A 21,285-nucleotide genomic window follows, 5' to 3' on the forward strand; every position below is an offset into this window, starting at 1 on the left:
TGCTTTTCTAAACAATTCCAGGGGCTGATTAGTGATATGTGCATGGGTCATATCCCTCAACTTTTATTTCCAGAGCTGCTATGTACAAATCCAACATAACTGGACTAGAACAGGGTAGAGCGGCACTGAAATGAATAATTCTTTTCCAACAATAAATTTTAATTATACTTTAAATATTCACTTAGTGGTTTAGAATTGAAACCATAATTTTTGGCTTAAAAAAGAAAGTACTGGGGCGCCTGGGTGGCTCAGTTGGTTAAGCAACTTCCTTTGGCTCATGGGATTGAGCCCCGAGTCAGTCTCCCTGTTCAGCAGGGAGCGTGCTTCTCCCTCTCCTCCCTGCTCACTATCTCTGTCTCTCTCTCTCAAATAAATAAATAAATAAATAAATAAATAAATAAATAAATAAAATCTTAAAAAAAAAAAGTACAGTGATTTTTCGTGGGCTGCACAATTCCACTATAGCCAGTGTTACCTGTCTATTTTTTACAGGTTTGCGATTATTTAAGAAACAGAATTCAGTAATATTCAATTCTGTTTTGTTTGTTTGTTTGTTTTTTAAAGAGAGAATGAAGTGGGGGAAGGGGCAGAGGGAGAGAGAGAATCTTAAGCAGACTCCACGCCCAGCATGGAGCCCGCCGAAGCAAGGCTCATCTCACAACTCTGAGATCGTGACCTGAGCTGAAATCGAAAGTCCGATGCTCAACTGACTGAGCCATCCGGGTAGCCCCCATCGTATTCAATTCTGTATGAATTTTGTCTTTAATGTTTTATGATCAGAGTCATTACTACTGCTCGAGGAGTCTGTTGACATAACTTCTGCATCATCTTCATTTTCCATATTATGCCCTGGAGGTCATTCCCGTGATTTGGTGGTAGCGTGTTCATTGCCATGTCACTTGACTGCGATGGGTATTGTGGAGCAAGGACATCTGGCAATCTGTCTGCTGCGAGGACATCCCCTGGTAAATGACCATTTATACCATTAGTGGAAGGATTATTCATTTGACCCGGTAACCCACTTCTCAGCTCTACATCAGTTGGATGTGGTCACCATAGGTCCCCTGGGACCTAGGTCAGTGGGGCACACGCTGCATTGCTTGCACTAATCCTATGTGCATACTTAATTTTTTCTTCGGCGGAGATGGTACCTTGTCTTGCTTTTTCTATTGATTTGAGTTTTTCTTTTGCTTGGTAAACACTGTGGCCAGTATTTGTTCTGCTTCCTTTAGCATTTTTGTAGTTAGTGAATATCACTATCTCTCTTCTCCACTTCCTTTTCTACAGCCTGCATTTCATGATGGGTATTTCCCTGATTGAGTGCCAATTTCATCAGTTCTTGAAATTCCCCATCCCTGGATATTAACCATTCCGGGACCTAGTTCTCCTCGTCTGATGGCAACAACATTTGGTTTCTTGAAATTGCTAGCATTTCTACAAGTTCTCTTGACAAGACCTCCCAGTGCAGACAGCAGCCCCTCTTGTGGGCTGTTCCAGAGCTGCCTCGCAGCCGCTCCTTCTCTTTGCCTCCACTCAGAGCCTGCTGCCATGCTCCCCACAGGCCCACAGCTGGAGACTTAGAGCAGTTTTAAATTCACTGCAAAATCAAGTGGAAGCGACAGGGACTTCCCATGAAACCCCAGCCCCCCAAAAGTGCACAACCTCTTCCACTATCAACACCCCACACCAGAGTGCTACACTTGTTACAATCAATAAACCTACACTGACACATCATTACCCTCCAAAGTCCCTAACTTACATTGGGGCTCACTCTTGATGTTGTATGTTCTATGGGTTTGGACAAACGTATAGTGCATCCACCATAATAATGTCATAAAGAACATTTTCACTCCCCTAAACATCATCTGTGTTCTGACTATTCCTTCCTCTTCTTCTCTCCCAACCTTGGGGAGCCACTGATCTTTATATTGTCTCCATGGTTTTGCCTTTTCCACAGTGTCATACAGTTGGAGTGCCATGGTATGCAACCTTTTAGGTTGGCTTCTGTCACTTAATGACACCCGTTTAAGGTTCCTCCATGTCTTCTCATGTCTTGCTAGCTCATGTCTTTTTATTGCTGAATAATATTCCACTGTCTGGACGTACCACAGTTTATCAATTTACCTCCTGAGGGACATCAGGGCTGCTTCTAACTGGCAATTATGAGCAAAGCTTCTATAAACATCCATAGGTAGGTTTTTGTGTGGATATATGTTTTTAACTCATTTGGGGAACTATCAAGAGCATGGTTATTGAATCATATAGTGAGAGTATGCTTTGTTTAGTAAGATACTGGCAATCTGCTTTCCAAGGTGGCTGTGTTATTTTGCATTTTCACTAACAATGAATGACAGTTCCCACTGCTCCATTCTCACCAGCATTTGGTGTTTTGAGTGTCTTGAATTTGGTCATTCTAATGGATATGGAATGGTATCTCACTGCTGTTTTAAATTTTTGTAACTTCTGAATGACCTAGGACTTAAACATCTGTTCATAAGCTTTTGTATATTAACCTTGTATCCTGTAACCTTGTTATAATTACTTATCAGTTCTAGAAGGTTTTTTCTTTTTTTGTTTATTCTTTTGCATTTTTTACATAGGTAAGTGTATCATCTGAGAACAAAGACATTTTTATTTATTCCTTCTTAATCTGTCTACATTTTCTTTCATTTTCTTGTTTCTTGCATCGGCTTTCTTCCAGTATGATGCTAAAAAGGAATGGGGAGAGGGGACATCCTAACCTTGCACCTCATCTTAGTGAAAAAGCTTCAGCTTTCATGTCATTAAGTATGATATTAGCTGTAGCTTTTCTATAGATGTTCTTTATCTATTTGTGGAAGTTCCCCTCTACTCCTAGTTTGCTGAGAGGTTTTGCTTTTTTGTTCGTTTGTTTGTTTTCATTTTTTATTAACGGGTTTTGGATTTTGTCAAATGCTTTTCCTGCATCTATAACCATTTTTTATTAACGGGTTTGGATTTTGTCAAATGCTTTTCCTGCATCTATAACCATTTTTTATTAACGGGTTTTGGATTTTGTCAAATGCTTTTCCTGCATCTATAACATGATCCTGTGATTTTCTTCTTTTTCAGCTTGTTGATGTGATGACTTACGTTAATGAATTTTCAAATGTTAAAACAAACTTGCATACTTGGGATAAATCCCATTTGGCTGTGGTGTATAATTCTTTTTAGACATTACAGGATTTGTTTTGCTATGTTTGTTTGAGGATTTCACTTCTATGTTCATGAGAGATATTAGTTTGTGGCTTCCTTTTCCAGTGATGTTTCTGTCTGGTTTTCTTATCAGGGTAACACTGGCCTCATACAGTGAGTTAAGGATATTGCTCTGCTTCTATCTTCTAGAAAAGACTGTAGAGAATTGGTATAATTTCCTTCTTAAGTGTGTGGGAGGATTCACTAGTGAATCCACATGGGCCTGGTGTTTCAATATTTTTTTATTTTATTTTATTTTTTTATAACACCTGTTCAAATAGTCTATTTTTTCTTGTGTGAGTTTTGGAAGATTTTGTCTTGTAAGCAGTTTCATCTGTGTTATCAAACTTGTGGGCATAGAGGTGTTTATAATATTCCTTTGCTATCCTTTTCATGTCTATATGATTTGTATTGGTGCATTTTCTTTCATTTCTGATATTAGTAATTCTGTTTTTTCTCCCCCCTTTTTTTCTTAGCTAGCTGGCTTATCAATTTTATTGATCTTTTCTAAAAACGAGTTTTGAGTTTTGTTGATTTTTTCTATTGATTTCTTGCTTTCAATTGCATTGATTTCTGCTCTAATTTTTATTATTTTTTATGCATACATTGGATTTAATTTGCTCTTTTTTCTCAAGTTGCTTAAGGTGAAAGCTTAGATTTTTGGTATAGATTTTCCTTCTTTTCAAATATATGCATTCAATAGTTCAAGCTTCCCTCCACTGTTTGTGCTGTATCCTACCAATTTTGAAAAGCTGTATTTTCGCATTCATTTTAGTTCAAAAAAAATGCTTTAATCTTGCTTGTGATTTCTTCTTTAACCCGTGTGTTATGCAGAAGTGTATTGTTTAATCTCCATGTGTTTAGGGACTTTCTTTCTCTGATTGATTTCTAGTTTAATTCTAATGTGGTCTTATAGCAGATGTGGTGTGATTTTTATCCTTGTATGTTTTATGGCCCAGAATGTGGTTTATCTTAGTGAATGTCCCAGTGGGGTCAAGTAGAAAGTATATGCTGATGTTATTGGATGAAGTAGTCTATAGCTATCAAGTGTATCCAGTTGACCAATGGTGTTCTCGAGTTCAACTCTGTCCTTACTGACTTTCTGCTTCTGGGTCAGTCCATGTCTGTTAGAACAGATTTCAAGTCTCACGTATAATAGTGCAGTCTTCTATTTTTTCTTGCAGTTTTATCAATTTTTGCCTAACGTATTTTTATGCTCAGTTGTTAGGTGCACACATGTTAAGGATTAGTATATATTTTTGGAGGATTGACTCCTTTATCATTATGTAATGCCCCTCTTTAGTCATGTTAACCTTGCTGTGAAGTCTGCTCTGTGTAGAATTAATATACCTACTCTTGCTTTCTTTTCATTAGTGTCAGCATGGTATAACTCTCTCTACCCTTTACTTTTAATCTATATGTGTTTATATATAAAGTGGGTTTCTTGTAGACAATGTATAGTTGGGTCTTATTTTTTGATCTGACTATCTTTGTATTTCAGTTGGTTTCAATTTAGACCATTGACGTTTAAAGTGATTATTGACATAGGTGAATTAACATCTACCACATTTGTTACTGTTTCCCGTTCTTTGTCCCTTTTTTTGATCCTATCTTTGTCTTCTGCTTTTTTTGTCTTTTGTGATTTTAATTCAGCATTTTATATGATTAGTTTTCCCCCTTTCTTAACAGTTATACTTCTTTTGTAACTATTGTTAGTAGTTGCTCTAGACTTTGCATATACATTTACAACTAATACAAATCTGCTTTCAAATAGCACTAAACTAATTCTCAGGTAGTGCAAATACCTTTAAAGAACAAAATAATCCTAATCTGTCCCTTTCACTTCTTGTATAATTGCTATCAGTTCCACTGAGCTGCTTTAAAGTAATTCATTTCACAAATAGGAGGATTATAAACTGTCTCCCTTGTTTTGTCTCTAAATATTTTACTTGTAGACTATAAGAACTGAACTGTGGATTATAATTTTTTATCCTTTTTTTCCCTTGGCTCAGAGATACTAGTGGGCAATGATTTTGAAAATTCTTTTCATAAATATTCTTAACCACAGAGTACTGGTAAATGTGAATAAAGGCTCACTGATGTTTTTCCCTGAAATAACTAAAATATTTAAATTTATTAAAAATTCCCAGGAGACCCATTTGTTTTCTAAATAAAAATTCAGAGAATTCAGGCTAATCTTGGAATGCTCTCAATTGAACTAGGCAAAGTTTGGTTTTAGGGTACTTTCATTCTTTTTGACTTCTTGTCTTAAAATAGTAAGTGGGTGAGGTGCTACACAACTCCAGGGGGTGTCATTCAAAGTGACTACAAGGTGCATGGCGCTTCCCATATTTATGTAATGTGGTGGCCTTGCGTGGGAAATCACATGTGTGTGTGCACTGAAAAGGTGTTCCGTTAATTCCGTCTTCCCCTTAACTGCAGTCGTGTTGTGAGGGTACAAAGGAAGGGAAAGTGTTGGACAATCACTGTGGATTGTGTTCTGTTTGTGTGCATTGGAATCCTACAAAAAGACAGAATGTTTCACTAAGTAAGTTCGGAGTTTGTCTTCAATCTTTTATTTCTTTCTCTCATCTTTTCCAGGCAACCCTCAGGAAGATGAATGGTGTTGATTCAATTATCTTTTAAGCTGCTCTCGACCATAACTGCATGCATCCTTATTTCTGTGAGTGAATGATTGAACAGTTCTATTACTGAAACTATTAGATTTGGAGAGTTTATTGATTTGAAGTCTTGGAACAAGAATGGTCAATACACTGGTTTGGTGCTTTAGCTCATTTAGATTCAAAAATTCCTAGAGATAGTGGAGACTGAGCTTCTGCTTTTGAATTAAAGATTACAATGGCTAAGCAATTTCAAAAAGCCTGAGCTTTCCCTTCATGGACTTCAGAAGATAATGTTAGAAGATCAATCTGTGCATGTGATTACAAACACACATCAGCCTTTGACATCAACTCTGTGAAATGAGTATGTCTAGCCTGATATAATCTGGGTCTTGAGAAATGGTGCCTTATGGTAATTGATTCCTTTACTTGAATCATCTTGGTAATATTTTACTCGACCTAATAAAATTGGTGTACTCTCTGGTTAGGTTTAAAATCGATCATCCAACCATCATTAGTAGAAAGAATCGATGAATTAAAAAAAATCAATCAACACTTATTGAATTTTTACAAAAAAGCATGGAACTATTGTCAGAATCATCTGGCTTTTGCTGAAAATCAGGTTATATTTACAAATTATTTGGAGAGATTTAAAGTAGAATTGAATTGGAACTGCTTATTTCCATCCAAAATGGAAACGACTTTCGGCTTAGTAGCCCTGGACTCCTGGTCCTTGTTTTTAGGAAATGTACCAAGTCAAACCAAGTGGAGATGGGGCAGAACAGAATGCAGAGATGGAGAAGGCCCAAGTAGAACTTGTGTTATCAGTCTTTAATTTATGGAGCTCTGGCGGCCTGAATTCCTCTAAGCTCTGGATGAAATTTTAGCCATTTTAATACTGCCCACAAGCCAGTAGGCTGCAGTGGTCCAGCTGGCAGCTTCGAACGTTCAGGTTGGTTAGGGTATAAGCTTGCAGGTGCTCAATGACTTCAGAGACCACCTCAGGAGCTGGTTAAGAATACAAGTGTAATTGGCAGACCTGTTTCGGTGGACAGATATCCTAATAGAGACTTGGAAGGGCCAAGTGAGGGCTCTATGTTTGTGTTGGTCATTTTCAATAAATTGGGAAACTCTTAATTATATAGGGAAGGATTTGGGCTTTTTATCAGAAATTGAAACCTCTCCAGGAAAAATAGGATTGTTTCATTTGCAGTAAGTATCCTTGAGAAGAGGTTGCACATAGGGATTTGCCTCACAAAACTGTGATTTTGCCTGGGAAAATAAGCTGCCTGAAGATGAAGGCAAATTTCTGCACCTGCTGTTGAGTTAAGGCTTTATCGTTGATAAAATTAGACATATCTGATACCAAATGTTGCCTTTGAGTACGTGTTGAGTAGAGCCCACATCAGAAGACAAATGTGAGGGCAAGTATTATTTCTTTGATGTGTCTATGTAAGGAAGTCTGGGGCAAGATGTCAATGGGATTTTTAGGGCAGAGGAAAAAATGACCCAAATGGAGTGTTGGTAGGTCCTGATTGTCATATCAAAATCTCCTGTTTCCTTGTTTCTTGAGCTGATTTACCCAGACTTACGTCATCACTTGATGTGCCCAATTTCTTCCTCAACATACTGTTTCAAGACTGTGTTCATTGTTTTTGAGATGATCTCAAAATGTGATAGTCTCTTAACAGTGGCCTGACATTCCTAAGAGAGAGGAAGCAACAACAACAACAACAACAAAAAATAAAAAAAAGAGGGGGAGAGAGAGAGAGAGAGAGATCCTTTGCTGACCTTGGGGTATTTGCTTTCCTGTGAGAAGACTAGAGACGTAGATATCTAGTAATTGGGGGAGGGGGAGGGCAGCAGTAATCTGTGTTATACAGAATGCAAGATGAACAAAGCCGCCTAAGACAGGTGTGTGTTGGTTTAACTCTGTTACCAGTTCCAGTTCTCTCTTTGTTTACTCCCAGAGTGATATGATATATCAATTCCTAAGCAAATGCTTCCTTAGGAAAAATGTATTTCATTTAAATGAATAACCAATATACTTACAACTTCATAAACAGTGGCATGAAATCCACTAACTTTGGATTTCTGAACAATTGTTTTCAGATTGAGCAGAAGCTCATTTGTCAAGCTCTTTCTTCATCGTATAAATGAACGTTCCTAACACAATGTGTGAGATATGATTAGAAAGGCTTCCTGCCAGCTGGTCCTGCCAGGGAGGCCTAGCCATGCTGCTGTTAGGGATGCCGCTAGGGTAGGCATGTTGCCCCCAGCACAGTTCAGAACACAGATTACATTGGAAAAAACATTTCCTGTATGTACTTTGTGCAAGGATACCCCAAGTCTTTTAATTAACAAGAATATAAACAACTAAAGGGACGCACGTAGACACACATACATAAATATCTATCACCAATTCTATCTTTTTAAAAAAGATTTATGTATCCATTTTGGAGGGGGAAGGGCAGAGGCAGAGGGAGAGAATCTCAGGCAGACTCTGTGCTGAGTGTGGAGCTCCACTCAGGGCTGGATCCCACTACCCTGAATCATGACCTGAGTTGAAATCAAGAGTCAGATGCCCAACCAACTGAGCCACCCGTGACCCCCACTAATTCTATCTCTTGATGTGAAAACTAAGAAATTTGCCAGGTAATTTTGCCATCCAGTGTTCAAATCTCTTTCGGTTGCATTCTAGATGTTTATGCTCTTGGGTTCCAGTTTTGATTCTTTTACAGTTTGTTACTAGTTAAAAAAAATCTAGTCTTGTATAAAGATCTATGCTGGGACAGGTGTTTGGTGTAATTCTGAAGGCTCGAAGAACCTACATCCATTTTTAGTGGAATTCTGTCCTCTTCTGCACCAACGGTTGCTGCATATCCACATGGGAATACGTGTGTGTAACATCTAGAAACGTATTGCCAAAAAAAGACAATAAAAATCCCAATCTCTTGAGCAGGAAGAGGCTAACATTTTTTGAGCCTACATTATGGACAAATTGTGATTTTTTCAGTCATGTCCAAGCAGAAAAACAGAAGGCATGTTAGATATGTCAAACGGAGGGACAGTTAATGTAGGAAATCAGTTAGAAAAAGGTTAGGGCTGGAGAGGAAGAGTGGAGGTGTGAACGAAGTTACTGCCCATAACCTGGGGAGCTGGCGCCCCCGTGGCTTCTGTAGGAACCATATTTCTGCCCCTGAGCAGAAACCCCTTTGATGCAGTCCAGCTGGTGCTACCTGCCTCCCAGGCAAGTACGACTTCTAAACCAGCAAGGCCCTGCTCTCTGGCCCTGTGGATGGCACTTGCGGTAGTCAGAAATATAATGTGGTGGCCACCCTGTAGGAGCCCCTCCTCTTCATTGTGGGTGGACCTGTGCACATGAAGGATGTCACGCCCATGATGAGGTTACATTATATGACAAAGGTGAAGGGACTTTTGCTTAAGTAATTGAAGGGCCTAATCAAGAGACTTCCAGTTAATCAAAAGCCTGTGGATGGGCCTGGCCTTATCAGGTGAATCTTTTCAAGAGTTTGGGAGGCAGAGCGGTTGTCTCCTGTTGGCCCTGAATAAGCAACTCACCATGAGTCTTACAGATGCAAGGAAATAAATTCTGCCAATAAATATCATGAGCTTGGAAGAGCAGGGACTGTGAGTTTCAGAGGAGAACTGAGCCCCAGCCCACACTTCGACTGTGGCCCTGTGAGACCCTGAGCAGAGGATCCAGCTAAGCTGACCCACAGAAATTGTGATATAAGAAATGCGTGTCATTTCAAGCTGCTGAGTTTGTAGCAATTTGCTGTGCAGCGATAGGACACTAACATGGCCCATACGTGGGTTGTTGGGTGAAAGACTTGATCACCTCTTTGAGTGTGATTTTCACGAAACTTGCACGGTACGTTTCCCAGTTGGTGAATTGAGTCTTCAATGGGCCATTCTAAATTTCTACAAGATAAACAGCTTCTGGATGTGGCAAAAGCAACGAATTCTGCAGGTGGGAGCCCCTTGCAGCCCTTTTCCTCCTGAAAATAAAAGGGGGTTCTTGGTAGATGCTGTGTATTGTGGAATACCGTGGCAGGGAGGAGAGCACCCAGCAAGCCTGGGATGGTGGTTCTGGCAGAAGCTCTGTGGGTGAGGAAGGCACATTCATATCCAGGTTAAGTGTCTACTCTAAAAAGCTTCAGGATAACCAAGCTACCACAAGGTGGCCAGCTGCTCCTCCCGGGGATGATGCCATGCCAGGGGCTCGGGCAGCCTCCGCTAGTGGCAGGCTGGGCGATCAGTGAGTCTCTAGTCCAGGTTGTCACAGTCCTGCATAGCTCCCATTCCTGCCGCGCTGGCCATTCTCTACACGAGCCTCTACCAACGCCAGCGGGGGTGAGGACATCACTCTGTCCGCCGATTGCCGAGGGCCTCCTCATTAGCGGGTGCGCTGGGTGAGTGTGCCCACAGAGCCTTCACACAGTATGCCCATCCCAAGGGTCCATCTGCAGGTCTTTTCCCCAGAAGTTCTGGGCATCTGTAGTTCCATCTTTCATTCCAAGTTCCTGCTCACTGGGCCAAAGTGTCAGCTGTTCACCGCGACTCAGCATGGATCACATCGGGCCAGCTTTCAGTCCCGGCAGGCTGGAAGCCCGACTGGCTGCTTGAGGTGCTACCCGGGGGTTTGCTTTCAGTGCCGTTTCTCAGGGCCATCCCCACGTGGGCACAGCGCTGCGCAGCGCGACGACACCGAGCATCAGCGGCCATCCAGGCTCAGGTTTTTACTTCCTTCGTCAGCTGGCCACCGGGAGCCTCTGTGAGTCTCTGAGTGGAGGTGACGTGAAGGTGGGCGTGAGCAAGAGAAGGTGCCGTCAAAGGACGAGCTCCCTGCTCCTGCCACATACTCATGTCTTCATGAGCCGCCACTGTCTGCTCTTGGGCACACCTCTGTCTCCTTGAGGGGTCCGGCTGTCCCTCTGTGGGACCGTGCACACCAGACCACACTCTCCCCAGGCCGTCCCAGCCAATGAGTGGGCGTGGGGAAGGTCCTAGAACCAGAATCTTCCCATTCATTGTGGAGGGAGGGAGCTGGAACCCCCACATTCCCATCTGACGTGGGGCTCCTCTAATGTTCCTTGTCGCTCTGCTCTCTCCTGCTGGGGGTCAGGAATTTCCCCTTTCAGGCTCTTCTCATCCAGTCCTTTCCTCCTCCTTCTCCTCCTCCAAGACGTTTTGCGCTGTGCTCTGAAGGCTGCCCCCCTGTCTGACTCCCTCCCTTCACCCATCGTGGGCTTTCCCCAGCAAACTTGCCCACCACCCACCCTCTCCCAGTTTCTGATTCCCAGGAAACCGACACTGACACCTTCACTAGGCAGCCTTGTTGTGTCCGTTAATAACTGTGATCCACACTTTCTGAGGGAACGAAGACACATTTAACGGTGTTTAAAGACTTCCATTGATTGTCTTCCCTTTGTTTTTGGTGTGTTGCTTTCTCCGCTTGGATTTCAGAGTAATCCCTAAAAAGCACACTGAGAGCCCGCGTGTGGACAAAGCTTGCGGAGGAGCTGGCCTGCACCTGGAGGCGCCGGGCCTGGAAGCGGCTGTTGTGTCGTGTGGGCAGGGTGTGGGCAGCCCAGGGTGTGGCTGGCACCTTTCCCCGGACAGCGATCCCACAATAGCCTGTCTGTGGGGCCTAGAAACCCACCGCTAACGTTTGGGGAGCTCGTCAGGGAAAGGTTTTGAAGTCTCCACAGTTCAATTATGGAATTAATTTCCCTGTTTGCAACCTCTTTCCTCACCCCAGGCCTCTGCTATATCTCGTTTCTCAAATCCCTATCCCCCAGGTTGAGTTTTTCCAGAAAATAAGCCTCTAGTTTTGTGGCTTGGTGGTGGTTGGTGGTGGTCTGTGTGGGACGGGGGGCCAGAAATCCGCTCCTCCGGGTGGAGACCAGGTGGTCGTCTGGCCTGCAGCCCAAACCCACCTCCAGCTCCCTCCTGTGCTTTTTAGATGCTTCTGGGACTCTAAGCCAGCTTCAAACCCTTCACCTCCTGAGCACCTTTTACAGTCCAGTGAGTTATACCAACGTGTTGTTTCCGTCTAGTTTTCTCTGTCGTTTGGGTTGATGCCTTGTAGAGAAAGAACGTGACTGTGGGACTTGACTTTGCACTCAGCCACGGTATTTGCAAAGGTTTGGAAGGAGAGGGGCACGCATATGTGTTGTATCCACTATTTGAAAACTGGAAGCCCTGGGGCGCCTGGGTAGCACAGTCAGTAGGCCTCTGCCTTTGGCTCAGGGCGTGATCCCAGCATTCTGGGATCGAGCCCCACATCCGGCTCCTCCGCTGAGAGCCTGCTTCTTCCTCTCCCACTCCCCCTGCTTGTGTTCCCTCTCTCGCTGGCCATCTATCTCTGTCAAATAAATAAATAAAAAATCTTAAAAAAAGAAACAAACAAACAAAAAACTGGAAACCTGATATTTAGTGTCCTCCAGTGATTTTTGGTATTTTTTCCCCTCCTTCTCCTCCACATCAGTAATGAAACCCCCACACCTGTGCGTTTATCTCACGCTCTGTACTGTAGAGAGCTGCCCGGCTTGTACACCCCGCTCAATTGTTCCCGGAATGATCAGGGGCCAGATATTGTAGTTTTAACTTTGCATAGAGCCTTCACATAGTAGAAGGAAAAAAAATTGTAAAGAAAGATTATACCATGGTTGGGTAAATCTGAGTTTATGTTGCAATTCTCTCGAGAAAGTTTATACTCAAATCAAGTGCTTAAGTTCGTGTATGTTAATCATGATACTTATGTGGTATATATGAGCACAATGTGTGTGTGAGAGAGAGAGCGAGCAAGTGCAGGACCTAGTCCAGTGATATTCTGATTTATTCTGACTCACGAAAATTGACTTTGATTTTAAAGCCATGTAGTTACTTATATAGTCATATACATGCATAATCTTGTACTTGAATATTTGAATATGACTTCATCAGAAGTTCATAACGTTAAAGTTTAATTTAAGAGCACCGGGAATGGGAAGGTTTTCTATGAATAAAATTTCATGTTTTTAAATCTTAAATGGGCAGTGGGAACTTTCTTTCATTGAACAGAGATCATAATTTTCAATCTACTTTTAGGGAGAGGTTTTCTCTTCTCCTTTCCCTCCAGAACGATATCTCCAGAATTCTACAAATAGAAATCTCTTATAAAACGTCTCTTACTGGAGATAATTTTAAATTATTCTTTTAAATAAACCCAGGTTATTTGGTCAGTGTTTTTATCTGATTTGATTTTTCAAACTTCTTAGTGTAGATTTATTGATAATCTGGGCATCTGTAGTATACATTCCTAAATTTGGACTACCCTAAATATTATATGGACTTAATATTTTTTGCAAGACTGAAATTTTCAGTTCGTTATATATTAACCTATTTGAGAGTGTTCAGAATGCAGAAATACTCAACCTCTCTCTGATGCTTATGCTGTGGGACCTATTTCCATAATCTCACTACCGAGGTACAATTTAAACTTGCATCGAGGTTAATATTATAAGGCTCATGGGCCATGAGGCTGACAGCTTCCCCCACACTTGAATTCTGATTTTTCTTCGGGAAGACCCTACGTTTTCATTAACAGTTGATGCATATTTTACAGACGTAAGTGAGCAGCCTCAGGCAGTTGCAGAGAAAAATGGTTCTTTTCTGATCTCATCTTGTCTTCCTGTTCGTTTCTACAAAGTTTCCCATTTAGTCTAGACATAATTCTGCCACAGAGCAATGCTGAGTGCTAAGTGAGTCCAACAGTCCCGTTCTTTCTCTAAGATGCCATGGAAACTCTGTATCGGATTGGCCAAAAGTTTTTAGAGAAACCAGATCCTCCGCTGAGTTATTTCACCAGCTGAATTCTTAGAGGGCAATAAAAACTATAATTAAACATAAAACTGGGGAGCAAGTTAAATAATATCGTATGCAATCTTGCACAAATGCACCATACTTACGTTCCTATTCTTAGACCCGCCTTTGTTAAGGAATTTTTTTATCTGAGAATAGTTGGCAATGTTACATTACTTTCAGGTGTACAACATACTGAGTCAACTTCTCTCTACTATGATATGCTGTGCTGGACACAAGTGCAGCTACCACCTGTCACCCTACAACAGGACTGCAACGTAATTGACTATATTCCTTATGCTGTGCTTTTTATGCCCATGGCTTATTCGTTTCGTAAATAGAAGCTTGTATCTTCCTACTGCCCTCACCCACTTTGCCTATTCCCCTCACCTCCTCTTCCCTCTGGCAACCATCAGTTTGTTCTCTGATTTTACAAGTCTGATTCGGCTTCCTGTTTGTTTATTTATTAATTTGTTTTTTTTTTCTTTAGATATCACATACAAGTGAAATCATATACTATTTGTCTTTCTCAGGGTGACTTACTCCACTTAGCAAAACACCACTATGTCCATCCATGTTGTCACAAACGGCAAGTCTCACCTGTGTTGGGCAGCAAAATACAGTATACACCACATCTTCCTTCTCCATTTGTCTGTAAGCAAACACTTAGGTTGCTTCCATGTCTTAGCCATTGTAAATAATGTTGTAAAAACACAGGGGTGCGTATTTCTTTTCAAATTAGTGTTTTCATTTTCTTTGGGTAACTACCCAGTGGTGGAATGATTAGATCATATGGTATTTTTATTTTTAGGTTTTTTGAGGATCCTCCATGCTGTGTCCCACAGTGGCTGCACCAGTTACATTCCCACCAACAGTGCAAGAGGGTGCCTTTTTCTCCACATCCTTGCCAACTCTTGTTATCTCTTGTATTTCTGATTTTAGCCGTTCTGACAGGTATCAGGTGATATCTCGTTGTTATGATTTGCATTTCCCTGATGGTAAGTGAAATTAAGCATATTTTTACGTGTCTGTTGGCTATCTGGATGTCGTCTTTGGAAAAATGTCTCTCTGCCCATTTTTTAATTAGATCGTGGGTTTTTTTTAGGGGGTGTGTTGACTTGTGTATGTTCTTTATATATTTTGGGTGTTAATCCCTTATCAGCTATATCGTTTGCAAATATCTTCTCCTGTTCCATAGGTTGCCTTTTTGTTTTGTTGATTGTTTCCTTCACTGTGCAAAAGGTTTTTATTTTGATGCATTTCCATTAATTTATTTTTGCTTTTGTTTCCCTTGCCTTAGGAAGCGTATCTAGAAAATGTTGCTGTGGCCAATGTCAGAGAAATTACTGCCTGTGCTCTCTTCCAGAATTTTTATGGTTTCATGTCTCACATTTAGGTCTTTAATCCATTTTGGGTTTATTTTGGTGTATGGTGTTAGGAAGTGGTCCAGTTTCTTTTCTTTTTTCTTTCCTTTCTTTTTTCTTTTCTTTTTTCTTTTTTTTCATATAGCTGTTTAGTTTTCTCAACACTATTCCCAATATTGAAGAGATTGTCTTTTCCCATTATTGTCTCCTTTGTCATATATTAATTGACCATAGGTTTTTTTTTATGAGCTTGCATATATATATCTTATTGCTTCATATATCTTATTGCTTCTGTTTCTCTGGAAAATACTAATACCATATTAGACTTGGCTTTCATCTTGATTCTTGAATAATCCCGAAAATGATTACGAAATTAAATGACACAAAATTTTTTTGAGTCACAGAAACTTAGTGCTCAGAGAGTATTTATTTATCATGCATGCATTCATTCATTCATCCATCCACCCAAAGGTGATTAGTGTGTGTGTAAAAATGTGCCTAATTGCTGTAGGGGAAGGAACACACCACACAAAGTCCCCATACCACGAGGACTTCCCCTTCCTAGGATAATCCTAGTTCTAGCATCTATCCATGTGCAGATAGCCTACTCGCATGGAGAATGGCACCATCAAAATACTCTCTCTTTATTGATCCCAAGACATTTCTGGCATGAATTTTCTCTGTCCGGATCGACCTCACCCGTGCGCATTCCAGCTAAGGATTGTTCCTTTTGAGCATCAAATCGAGTGCTCCAGGCAAGTGCTGAGCTGTGCTAAGGGCAGAGGGTGCAAAAGAGCCTAAGTCTCCAGCACCATGTTCCGCACAATCTAAAATCCATGCTCATTTAAAAAATAGCTTTAAATAGTTGCCCAGTGAAGGAAATTCATAGTTATTTATGGATTTATCATTATACAGCTAACTAATTACTCTTTGTAGAAATTTAGATTTTACTCAAATTTAAAATATTATAAAACTTTGTGATAAAAGTATGTATTAAAATTCTGTTGGAATTGTGTTAAATCATTATTCTATTTTGGTTATAGTCAATATGTTTCAAATGTAAAATCATCTGATCAGTACAACGGACACAGACAGCTGTGCTGTCACCTCATTCAAGTTTTCTTTGCATTCTCAGTAAAGTTGGATAGCTTTATTCATATAGGTCTTACAAAAGTCTTCTTAAGTTTTTGCGCTTTAATTTGTGATGCCAATTTTGAATGCTACTATTTCCATTCATTTTTCTAAATAATTATTCTGGTGGAAAAGGATACAACTGAATAAAAGAAAGAATGAAGAATGATTTAGAAAAAATCAATCACATGTGCTGGAGACAAGCTATTCGACTACCTTTTATTTAAAAATTGAGATATATTTTTCATACAATGAATGTGGAAATCTTAAGTATCCAGCTCAAAGGGTATTTACTCATGTGTATACTACACAGATAGATACAGAATGTTTCCAACACCCAGAATGCTCCTTAATGCAACATCTCAGGCAATGTCCTTGCCAAAGGTAACCACTATTCTGATTCTAACGCCAATGGTTTGTTTTTGCCTGCTTTTAAACTACATATAAATGGGACCATAAAGGATGTAGCCTGTCCCCTCTAACTTCTTTCACTCAGCACTTTGACCCTGAGATCCATCCATGTTGTGTGAATTTCTAGCATATTGTTTTTCACCGCTGGAATCACATCCCTGGAATAAATTCCAGTAGGTCATGATATTATCTTTTTTATATGTTGTTGGATTCGAATTGCTAATATATTGTTTAAGATATCTGTGTTTGTGTTAGAGAGATAAACTGTCCTGTAATTTTCTTCTCTTGTAAATCCTCATAACATTTTGGTATCAAGGTTATGCTGGCTTCATAGAATGAGTTGCGAAGTGTTTCCCATTTTTGTGTTCTATGAAAGAGGTTGTGTAAGAATTGGTGTTATTTCTTCCTTGAATGTTTGAAAAAAATTTACCAACAAAGTTATCTAGACCTAGAGTATTCTTTCTTCAATAGATATTGGAAAATTCAGGTTTTATTTAATTGCTATGAAGGTTTTAGCAAATTGTGATTTTTAAAGGATTCCTGTATGTATTTCATCTAAATCTTCAAATTTATTGCCATAAAGTTCAAAATAACTTGTTGTTAATCTTTTAATATCTCTAGTATATGTAGTAATGCTTCCTTATATTCCTAATATTGGTAATGTTTTCTGTTTTGAAATCAGACTTGCACATTGTATATAAATTTTATCAGTGCTTTCAAAGAAATGACTTTCAGCCATGTTGATTTTCAGTGTTGTGCATTTTTTTCATTCATTAATATTTGGTCTTTTAAAATTTTTTCCTTCCCTCTATTTATCTTGGGTTTAATTTGCTGTTCCCTTAACTAGAAAGGGATCTTTGAAAATTTAGGTCGTTGATTTTCAGCCTTTGTTTTTTCTCTCAAATATAATAATCTAAAGCTATGGGTTTTCCCTCTGAATACTATTTAAGATTTATCCCACTTATTTTTTTAAAAGATTTTATTTATTTATTCATGACAGACATGAGGGAGAGAGAGAGAGAGAGACGCAGAGGGAGAAACAGGCACCCCACAGAGCAGGAAGCCCAATGCGGGACTCGATCCTAGGACGCCAGGATCATGACCTGAGTCGAAGGCAGACGCTTAACCAACTGAGCCACCAGGCACCGCCACTTATTTTTGTATATTCTATTTTCATTACTATTTACCTTAAACTCTTTTCTAATTTCCACTGTAATTTCTTCAGAGATATGTGGACCATTTAGAAATGTGTTACTTACTTCCCAAACATTTTTGGATTTTTTGGTTATCTTTCTGTTATTGTATTCTAATTTGATTCAAAGTGGTCGGAGAAGTTACCTTTTTATTTCAATTTTTAAACTTCAATTTTTTAAATTTGCGTATAGTTGACACACGATATTACATTAGTTTCGGGTGTGCAACATAGTGATTGGACAAGTTTATACAGTATGCTGCACTCACGGCAGGTATAGCTACCATCTGTCACCCCACAGCACTATTACAGTATCATTGACCATATTCCCTATTCGGTGCCATTCATTGCGTAGCTGGAAGCCTGTGTCTCCCACTCTCCTTCACCCACCTTGTCCAGCCTCCACCCCTCTCCCTCATGGCTGCCATCAGTTGGTTCTCTGTATTTGCAGGTCTGAATCTACTTTTTGTTTGTTTATTCATTTGTTTAACTTTTTTATTTTTTAATGAGCCAGATAGCATCTGTTTTGGTAAACGTCTTATGGTATGAACATGAATTGCATCGTTGTTGGTTCATACAGTCAAGTTGGGTCCTCATGTTATTCAAATCCTGCATACCTTCAGTGATTTTAGGCATGCTTATTTTATCAGGTGCCGAGAGACTTGTGCTTAATTCTCACACCATGGGTATGGACTTATCAATCTCTGCTTTAAGCCTCTATGAAAATAATTCCTCTTCTATGTGCCATTGTTGCCATGTATTACGTTTCCCCACCACCTTTCTTATTTTTAAATACAATAGGTTCCATGTTGAATCTCTCCTATTTTTTATATTACTTATTACTTATGTTTATTTTTATTTCTATAATCAGTGACTATATATGTTATATCCAATAGAATAATGACAAATGGCTGTGATGAGCTGGGTGTGTCTGTGTGACTGGTCCGTTAATAGGCTTGTGCTGTTTAACTTTTTTTTTTTTTTTAAAGATTTTATTTATTTATTCGACAGGATAGAGACAGCCAGCGAGAGAGGGAACACAAGCAGGGGGAGTGGGAGAGGAAGAAGCAGGCTCATAGCGGAGGAGCCTGATGTGGGGCTCGATCCCAGAACGCCAGGATCACGCCCTGAGCTGAAGGCAGACGCTTAACCGCTGTGCCACCCAGGCGCCCCGTGCTGTTTAACTTTTAAAAGGGATGTTGGGTATTGATATATTTGTTTTTAGGACATATCCTATTACTCCTATTTTTACATGTAACTGTTATTTTTTTTTTATTTTTTTTTTTTAAAGATTTTATTTATTCGACAGAGATGGAGACAGCCAGCGAGAGAGGGAACACAAGCAGGGGGAGTGGGAGAGGAAGAAGCAGGCTCATAGCGGAGGAGCCTGATGTGGGGCTCGATCCCATAACGCCGGGATCCCGCCCTGAGCCGAAGGCAAGACGCTTAACCGCTGTGCCACCCAGGCGCCCCCATGTAACTGTTATTTTAATCAGGAATGAATATTAGATTTTATTGCCTCTATTAGAATGTTCATAATGATTTAGGACAGTAATTGATTATTTAGTTTAACCTATTTTTGCGATTTTGGATTCCCCCTATTCAGCTTTGATACTGTGATATTGAAAAATTGTAGCATTTTGCTTTTTAGTGTTTTTACTTGAAAAAAATTGCTCCAACATTACTAAGAGTTTGGACTATAGTTTTTTCAACATGCTATTTTTAGTCAGGTTTTGCTAAAAGAATTTTCATTAGGTAAAAGTATATTTTGGATCAAATTTTATGAATGTTGGAGTTATTACTTTTAAAGTTCAAGAAAAATTGTTAATAAAAATTGTTGGTAAAACTCTTTGAACTTAAATGTATTTTGAAGATAATTATTTTTTAATATTAGATATATGTTACATGATTATTGACTTTTCCAAGTGTTCTTTCATTTTAAATCATTCTTTTATTTTATAGCAGGTTTCTATTTATAGAACAATTATGAAGATGCCACGGAGTTCTCGTATGTCCCACACCCAGCTTTTCCTATTATTAACATTTTATATTCGTATGGTATATTTGCTATACTTAATAGACAATATTGACACACTGTTATTAACTGAGTCCGTATTTTATTTTGATTTCCTTAGTTTTTACTTCCTGTCCTTTTGCTTTCTCAGGGTCCCATCCAGGATACTACACTATGTTTAATAATTTCATCTGTTAATGAATACTGATTTCTTAGGGCTGCCATAGCAAACTGCCACTAGTTGAACGGCTTAATACAACAGCAGTTTATCAAGGTGTTGACAGGGCCACCCTTCCTCTGTAGGCTGTCCGACAGAGCCCTTCCTCGCCTCTCCCTAGATTCTGGTATTGCAGGAAATTCCTGCCTTTCCTCAGCCTGTAAATACATTGCTCCAACCTCTGCCTTCATCCCGTCTCCCGTCACCTTTTCCCTGTGTCTCATCACATCGTCTTTCCTTTGTGCATGTTTGTCCCTGTGTCTACGCTCCTCTTTTTATAAGAACATCAATCATAATGGATTAAGGGCTCACCGCACTCCACCATGACCTCTGCTTAACTAATTACATCTGCAAAACCCTTACTTCTGGGTTCTGGAACGGACATGAGTTTGCAGGGGACGGCATCTCTTGGTTGTGACTGTTTCTTAGCCTTTCTTTGTTTTTGATGACCTTGGCAGTTTTGAATAGTACTGGTCAAGTATTTCATAGAATGCCTGCTAATTAGGATTTGTCTCATGTTTTTCTCATAACTAGACTGTGGTTATGTGTCTTTGGGGGGAAGACCACAGAGGTGAAGTGCCATTTTCATCACTACTGACATACCAACATGATTTATCACTGTTGATGTTGACCTTAATCAGTTGATTGACTTAAGTTTTCTTTTAAAATTTATAATCTATTTTGGAAATTTTTGAAATAAAATTTTCCCTGGCACACCGCTTTTCAAATTAATTAAGATACATATTGTGTAATACTAGCTATCATGGAGCCAGAGGCTAAAAGATCCAGAGACAGGGACAGTGTATACATGGATTGCAAGACAAGTTCAGACAGATGGGAATTCGGCCAAGCATTCAGTGCCTTGGCGGCTCTTTTGCAACTCTGGCAAAAATGAAGTAACTGAGTCGGGGTCCCAGGCTGTCAGTTCCACTGAGTAGCAAATGCGGGACATGATACAAAAGGGGAGTTTAACAGATATTTCTTTGGATTGGAATGTGGTCATTGGTTATGTAGATTATCAACAGATTATATAGAAAAAGGGAGATGAAATCAAGAGACTGAAACACAGGGGTTTTAAATCAAAACCCTGTGGGGCTGCACAACTGATTTTTTTTCTTTCTCTCCAGGGTATCCTTTCTATCCTAAAAGTTTGTGCTCATCCAGCCCACTCTACGTGATTGGGAACGGACAGACAGGGGGCAGTGGCCAATCTCATATTGCTGCCAGTTGTATGAGCCAGTCCGATTTCTAAA

General features: G+C 39.9%; 1 pseudogene; it reads right to left on the minus strand.

The window, feature by feature from the left end:
- Positions 1-739: 739 nt before the first annotated feature.
- On the minus strand, positions 740-1,453 carry LOC113259380 (mediator of RNA polymerase II transcription subunit 4-like; annotated as a pseudogene).
- Between the last annotated feature and the right edge of the window lie 19,832 nt (positions 1,454-21,285).

Source organism: Ursus arctos, unplaced genomic scaffold, assembly GCF_023065955.2.
Source record: "Ursus arctos isolate Adak ecotype North America unplaced genomic scaffold, UrsArc2.0 scaffold_13, whole genome shotgun sequence".
NCBI classification, from domain to species: Eukaryota; Metazoa; Chordata; class Mammalia; order Carnivora; family Ursidae; genus Ursus; species Ursus arctos.